Source organism: Microtus ochrogaster, unplaced genomic scaffold (genome assembly GCF_000317375.1).
Source record: "Microtus ochrogaster isolate Prairie Vole_2 unplaced genomic scaffold, MicOch1.0 UNK1, whole genome shotgun sequence".
Lineage (NCBI taxonomy): Eukaryota > Metazoa > Chordata > Mammalia > Rodentia > Cricetidae > Microtus > Microtus ochrogaster.
The window spans coordinates 23,777,795-23,786,483 of record NW_004949099.1 but is presented as its reverse complement, the minus strand read 5'-3'; positions in this window follow the sequence as shown (position 1 = coordinate 23,786,483).

The following is an 8,689-nucleotide window of genomic DNA, read 5'->3' as shown; positions in this document are numbered from 1 at the left end:
TTTGGAAAAGAGGATTGTTTTTGTTATATATAAAATGAGAGCCTGTGGATTAAATCCAGTCTAATGTTATTTGGTGGACCAAGACCTCCCCAACAGGTTGTCATTAACACCTTCAAAAAATTACTTTGCCCAACAATCAGCAGGAAGCAGTTTGTAGAGAATGATGACCAAATTCCTAATTTTGTTTATAAATATTTATTTATACTTAAAGAGGGATATGATATACAGATTTTCATTGGTATGGATCTTGGTCTATTAATACAAAATTTAGGTCAGTTTTGTTATATGTATATTTCTGCTCTTGATTATGGTATTGTGTTTTTGCAGATCATTTAAAAATATAATGTATAATTAAAAATTATAGACTAATAGATAAATAGCTATAATACTCAAGCTTCTAGTCATGTTAGTTAGTTTTTCTATATGTACAGAGATGTATTTCAGATGGACAAGTGTAACATGAGGGCTAAGCTCATTGGGGTTTCTGTCCCACCCAGTGCCCCAGTACTTTAGTCCCAGAGAAAATCACACAGAGAGGTCAATATTAGGTCTATAAACTGATTGTCCCATTAGCTCAGGCTTCTTATTAGCTCTTATAGCCTATATTAACTCATAATTCTTATCTATGTTAGCCACATGGCTAGGTACCTTTCTCAGCAGGAGAGGTCACATCTTGCTTCTTAGGTAGTTGAGACAGGACATGGGAGGAATGGGCTTACTTCTTCCCAGAAACTCCTGTTCTCCTCATCCCGCCTCTACTTCCTGTCTGGTTGACCCGCCAATACATCCTGCCTGGCCAATCAGCGTTTATTTAAAACATGATTGACAGAATATAGACAATTCTACTGGACCACTCCCCCCCCTTTTTTTAAACAAAGGGAAATATCCTTAGTCCATTTTGTGGAAATGTGGGCATAGTATTCTAGGCTACTTCTAGCTGGGTGGGGGCACTGATAATCTTATGGGGAATAAAGAAAATTTAGATTATCATCAAGTCCTGACTGGAGTATGCTGTGAGTCTTGATCATCTCAGGTAGCCATCTTGAATCTGTTCTGGATATAGAACTTGGACATCCAGGCTATCTGTTACTACAAGAGATTTTTCAGGTGATCTTCCTTGATCAAACCTGATTTTTCTTAACTCAGAATAAATTCAGTCTCTCATTTCCTGTAAAAACAAAATCACAATCTCTTCTCCAAAGTAACATACCTTAGCCGGGCGGTGGTGGCGCACGCCTTTAATCCCAGCACTCGGGAGGCAGAGGCAGGCGGATCTCTGTGAGTTCGAGACCAGCCTGGTCTACAAGAGCTAGTTCCAGGACAGGCTCCAAAACCACAGAGAAACCCTGTCTCAAAAAAAAAAAAAAAAAAAAAAAAAAAACAAAGTAACATACCTTTTGGCTTCAATTTTGAAGTCAAGGTATTTTCAAAATAACTATCTTGGATTAATTCAGCAGCATTTATAAGCAAATATCTTTGAGCAGCTGTTGCTCCTTCCTTAGCATTCAACAATCTAAAGAGAGCATAATAATGTACTGTATCCAGATTCTCTGTGTGCTTCCTATCTTTATGCTGCTTTACTTTAACTTCTATTTCTTTTATTTTTACTTTTACTTTTTGAGACAGGTTCTCTATATCTTTGGCTTTCTTGGAATTCCTTCTGTAGACTAGGCTGTCCTTGAACTCAGAGATCTGCCAGCCTTTGCCTCCCCAGTGCTGGGATTAAAGGTGTGTGCTACCACACTTTGAACTCACAGAGATCTGTATGCCTCTGCCTCCCAGGCATTGGGATTAAAGGCATATGCTACCACACCTTGAACTCACAGAGGTCTGTCTACCTCTGCCTCCCAAATTTTGGGATTAAAGGTGTGTACCACCATACCCAAATACTCTTTCTTTTTTTAAGGCCTTTAACCTTTTTCTTTTCTCTCCCAAGCCTGCACGTATTTTTAACACACAGTAAACAATTTAGAGGTTTTTTTATCTCTCTTTACTGTATATCTCTCTTTTTCTGACTACATGAGTCTTTAATTTACCAAGAAATATGGGTAGGATTAAAGCTGTGGCTTTGACAGCTGGATCCAGCCCATTTCTTAGCTTTCTGTGATTCCAGCCTCATTGTGGAGGTACTGGCTGTAGCCATATTTATTGCCACAACTCTATGGCATTTCAAGGTCCCTGCCAGCAAGCAAGCTGCAACAATGTGCCCACAAACCACAGTCAAATGCTTCGTAGTTGAACTGCTTGCCTGAAGGAATCAGTGTTTGCCCTGGCAGGACGGCCCAGAAAACCAGCATTTTAAAACAGGGTGGCTTTTTTTCTGCTAAGGCTGAAAACCAAAAAGCATGTGGTCAGCTTTTCATCAACATCATTTAAGTGTTTTGGGGCAGGACCTCTTAAAAGAGCTGCAAGGTTTTGCAGCTAAAGCTGAGTCAGGAAGTCTCTTAGATGAGAATGCTTGCTTGCCTCTAGCAAGCAGAACAGATCTGAGAAATTGCTGCTACCAAGAAAATGTGCTTCACTCTATTCCTTCCCAAGCTTTCTCAGGCTCTCTGTGGATGCAGTTATTCACGTTGGGTGCCATTCTGTAACATGAGGGTTGGGCTCATTGGGATTTCTATCCTTCCCTGTCCCCCAGCACTTTAGTCCCAAAGAAAATCACACAGAGAGGTCTATATTAGGTTATAAACTGATTGTCCCATTAGCTTAGGCTACTTATTAGCACTTGTAGCTTATATTAACCCATAATTCTTTTCTATGTTAGGCACATGGCTTGGTACTTTTCTCAGCAGGGTAGATAACATCTTGCTTCTTTGGTGTTCTAGGCAGAAGTTGGGAAGAGCTTCCTTCTTTCCAGAATACTCCTGTTCTCATTGCTCCACCTCTACTTCCTGTCTGGATTTCCCACCTATACTTCCTGCCTGGCGAATCAGCATTTATTTAAGACATGATTGAAAGAATACAGACAATTATCCCATACCAGACAGGCATTCTTCAACCTTCCAAAGACTACAGAATATGGCATTTAAAATGTTTAAGAACACTTCTTGGCAGCACTAATAAATAGCTTCAAGAGGAAGATGGGCACTGAAGAGGCTCAGTATTGAGTTTATTAGCCATTTGGGCAAGAAAGTGCTCTTGCCTGGACTGCTTTATGTTATATTGTATAAAGTGGATGCACAGGATCCATAGAGAAATGACTGCTGCATTTGCCTAAAGGTGAGACAATTCTTTGGGGTTTCTGCTTCATGAAAGAGTATGCCAGCCTTTCTGCAGGATACAAAAGGAAGTAACTGACAAACTGCCAATATAGGTGGAACTGTCTTTCAAATTTCTTGTTTCATAGAAAAGTCTGCTAGTTGCTATGGGAGTATAGGCCTGAGATTCATAACCCAATGGTACAGAAAATCTTTTGGTGACTGTTCAGGCAGCAAGATGTTTTTGTAAATTCTAGAGTTTTGGAAGTTGTTTATAATTTACTTCCTGTTTTCTTAGGTAATATTTTATCCTCTTGGAACCTTTGATGGAGTTGAAGAATAGATAGCTATAGCTATAGTTTTCCTTAAAAGATAAAATAGAAATAAATGTCATAACTATAATTCTTCCTTGATACCTGCTTTATTATATGTAATTTACAATGTTAAAGATAAAGCCTTCCTTCTTGTTTAAACAGAAAAGGGGGGTGTTGTGGGATTCCCCTCTGTATGTTGTTATACCGTTGGTTAATAAAAAACTGGCTTGGCCTGATAGGGTAGAACAGAGCTAGGCAAGGAAAACTAAACTGAATGCTGGGAGAAAAAAGGGTAGATTCAGAGAGAAGGCATGCAGCCCCACAAGAGACAGATGCCAGAACTTTCCCTGGTAAGCCACAGCCTTGTCACAAGAAACAGATTAATAAGAATGGGCAAAAATAAGTTATAGGAGTTAGCCAATAAGAAACTAGAGCTAATGGACCAAGTAGTGATTTAATTAATACAGTTTCTGTCTGGTTATTCAGGGCTGAGAAGTTAGGAACAAAAAAGCTGCTTTATTTTACAACAGTTGATAACTGGTTAAAGTATGGGGAACAAATAAGTATAAATGGGATATTTGTGTCACCCATTTCAAGGTTCATGGAAAAATCATAAGGAAAGTCAGAAAGAATATAAGATCAATGGAAAGAGTTGGGAGAACTGTGGAATATTGACTATGAAGAGGAAATGGTGTCTCATTCCTGAATTCACAAGGCCTGTAATTAACCTGCATAATTTTGGGCTCTAAAACATTCCATCATGGAGCAGGTGGTGGTCTCAGGTGCTTCCCTCCTTCCTGATATATATATATATGCATGCAGTTATTAGTTAAAACATTTACACATACACACGCACATTCACACCAGGTGTCCATACTTCTGCAAACAAACTCTCATCTATGCTTCTGTAAACAGCTCTATGTACTCATTAAGTTATACAAAAAATGAATACATAAAAAGTAGAATGGAGAATAATTATGAAAGGGAAAGTAATCAGCAGGAGAGAGTGGAAGACAAGCCAGAGTGACAGGAAATGTGAACAAAATGATTGCCGTCTGTATGAACAAAATATAAATGACATAATGAGACATTGTTATGCTTGATTCATATATGCTAATAGAAAACCTTCAAAAACTGTGACTCTTATATTTTGAATTGACCACAGTCATTCACACTCCTGCTTTTTCTACATGTCTATTTTTTGTGGTTAGGTGACAGTATTTTTTATATTCAGAAATTGGTCTCTGCAATTGTTTCTGTGGAACAGAACTTGGCACTGAATGCCCAGTGGCTTCTCAATAAAATGTTCTTTGATTGAAATTTGAGAGCAATAGAATTTTCATGGACTCTCTAGGGTTGTCTTTGATTTGAAAGGAACTGATTCTTCCTGAGTTGGATACCTATTATTAGCGTAAATGTTGTCTAATAGAAACCAATATCACTACTTCATTGATATCTCTCTGGAATGAAATGTTAAGAGTATCTCAATATGTACTTACAGGTTCCACTTAGTAGTCCATGTTTTCAGGAAATGTAGCAGATTTTAATTTAATTAACATGGTTGGCAGCAATAAATGAAAGTGCCTGGGTAATTTTGCCATATATTTGCTTTATCACTGGCCATATTCCTTACATGTGTGATTTCTATTTCCCCATCATAAGAACAGTAATAAAATGCTCTCTCCAGGGTCAGGGCCATTAAGAGAAATAAAAGGTCTATTTCTCATATTGTCTCTATATTATAGGTAAGTAATAAAAGTATTTCTCTCAGTAAAGTCTCCTGTTGGGTAAGGCTGATGACCTGAGCTAATTCCAGGGAAACTATGGCTGAAGAGGAGAAGCAACTCTAGAAATTTGTCTTCCTATCAAAATGGATATCCTGGCACATGTGTGCATTGATGCACATATCCACAATAGTAGTAATAAGCATGTTTAAAATATTTCTTTCAGTATAGAGACCTGATTTTCGGAAAAACCTGTGAAATTCCTCAAAACCTCCCAAAATGTGTCTAAGGATGAATTCATGTCATTAAAGCTAGAAATAAATGACATACTCAGAGAGTTTATCACAGTGTAAGATGTATATAAACCAGTTTTGTGTAATAGGACCGGGCAAGTCCCTCTTTTGGATCTTAGAGCTTTACTGTAGAAATGGATGCTGGAGAGAAAGTTTATACTGAACATTTTCACTTTGAAACTTTTGATAAATAATACATGATAACAGAAGTAAAGTGTATAGATGGAAAATTAGAGTTGGTTTAGTTATAACTGATATTTATCAATAGCATATCAATTAGTGTGAAAGTATATCCATGCTATAGTTAGCTTATTTTATGGCAACTTAATACAAACCTAGAGTTAGCTGAAGAAAGAAAAGCTCAGCTGGATAATCACCTCAATTCGAGTGGTCTGTGTCCATGATTGTGGAACATTTTTAAAACTGCTATTTGATGTGAAAGGAGCCATCCCATTTTAGGTGGTGTCATTTCTAGCCACATAAACATATATAAAAAAAGCTATCTGAAAATCCACAGAGAGTCAACTGGTAAACAGTAATTCCCCATGTTTACTACTTCAAGCTCTTGTCTTGGCTTCCCTCGACATGGAAGCTATAACCTGAAAGCCAAGTTAACCTTAACCTTCCCCAATTTGCTTTTATTCACTACAATAAAAATCAAACTAAGACTTTCTTTCTATATTTAAAAAATCCAGAGTGATGTAAGCATGGACACTTCTTTTTAATTTAATATCCTAATAAGGGTTTTTTTAGTTTCTATTGGTGGTTGGGTCTAAATAATAAATAATCTGTAAAAAAATAAAATTAGCCACATCTTTTCATCTCAACAGATGACATTCTATTGAATGTGAGGCCTTAAATATTGGAAGTCCTGCCAAAAAAAAAGTGGCATTGATTTCTCAAAGGAAAAAAAAATATTTTCCAAGGCTTGACTTTTACAATGACCAAGCCACCAAGTAAAATGTTATATGAATCACAATTTCAAATCATGGACACTTCTGTGTGTCTCTAGTGATTTATCCTTTTTCTACGTGATTAAAAATGAAGCATACCACTCATAATTACATCAGAGGAAAATGAATTAATTTGAAGAAATGTTATATATGAATAGAATTAATTTGTTACTACTTGACAAATATATTCAGGGTGGGATTCCTTTAAAGCATGAAGTACTTCTGCAATTAAAGAATAATTTGACCTCTACACATTTTCAGAGATATAGAATTAGGTATTTTATCAAAAGAAATAATGTTCAGACAAGGCTTTAGAAACTGCCAGATGAATTGAAGAACAGCGAAAATATCTATCTTACCTGCAAGAATATTAAATAATGATTATCTATGAATCTTGGAACCTTGAAAGTATGCTACAGTGGGAATCATACATATCCTGACTGATTTTGAAAATCAAAGTTCTCAATCTACTTGAAATATGAGACTATATATTTGTATGAAGTAAATGTAGAGACAAGAGGTTTCTCTTAGATTTTGTTCCACAGATTGTAAAATAACTTGTTTCTAAGATAATCTTCAGTAGTCTGGAGATCAATAATAATGCTAGATTGGTTGACCACCAAGTCTCAAGTACCATCCTGTATCCAACTCTCCAATACTAGAGTAAAAATTGTGCACCACCACACTTGTCTTTTGACATGAATATCAGAGTATCAAACTCAGGTGCTCATGGTTAGTAGATAAGTACTTTACTGACTTAACTTATCTCTTCCATTCAATAACACAAATTTTTAATTGAGGAGTCAATAAAAATTATAGAGGAAAAAATTAATGTCCAATCTAGTGTACAGGGTAACACATTAACTGTGGGTACTATGAGAAACTGTATGACAAAAGACCCACAGCACACTTAGAACTAATGATAATATTTGGTTAATGAACTTCTGGCTCATAATTTGAGTAGTTAAAGGAGCCAAGTCCAGAAAAATCAAACATATAAAATAATTGAAAACTATTTCAGTTGATAGAGTAGATTCACCCTCAGAACAAACATATTCTGAAACCAGGGAAACCACGTGTAGGAGGTCCTTCTGTTTATGTGTTGCTTTCACTGGTTAATGAATAAAAAAATTTGCCATGGCCTTTTGATAAGGGCAAAACTTAGGTAGGCATGGAAAAGAGAACTGAATGATGGGAGGAAGAGGGCAGATTCAGGGTGCCGCCATGGAGCCACCAGAGTCAGTCATGCTGAATCTTTTCCAGTAAGCCACTGGCATGTGGCAATACACAGATTAATAGAAATGGGTTAAATTAAGATGTAAGAATTAGCCAATAAGAAACTAGAGCTAATGGGTCAGGTAGTGTTTTAATGAATACAGTTTCTGTGTGATTATTTCAGGTATAAGCTAGCTGGGTGGCCAGGAAAAACCAAAGTGGGCCTATCTTTACAACCTTTTCCTTTATATATATATATAAATGTGTGTGTGTGTATATGCATATAGATAGATAGATAGATAGATAGATAGATAGATAGATAGATAGATAGATAGATAGATAGATATAGCTCTGAGCTAAAAGTAGGTAGGATAGAAAGAGTGCCATTGGTAGTTATCTAGTATGAGGAATCCTTGATAGTAGTTGATCTACTAATTTTAGAGCTTCTGATATCTGTTGCTTCTATACATTAATTGTAACTGTAATACAATTGCAAAGAAAATCAGAAAAAAAAATCACAAATTTCTGAAATGTTATTTGAGTTACTTGAATATAGGATCTACAAAATTACCTTTGGGTCCCCTAACAACAGACAAGGAACAAGCTAAGTAACTTCATCCCCTTTTCATATGTACGAAACTGATAAAGTGAAGAAGTTGCTTATTTTCTATTTAACATTATTTATTTAATTATTTATTTTAGAGTCCCAGGGACACTCTCTCAACACTATTGACTGTAGCTCTCTGACTAGGAATGGGACCCTGTGAGATTTCTTTCATCTACACTGGGGTGTAAACTGCTATTTCTGCTTTGAAGGTCCTGTTTAGGCAACCATATTGTTTCAGTTTCATGGGTAATAACACCCTTGTACTATCTACAAGACAATATTTAATAGCACGCATCCTGGTACTCTGGCTATTACACACTTTATACCCCCATTCGAAAATATTCCTTGAGTCTTAGGTACAAGGGTTGCATTATAATAATCTTTAT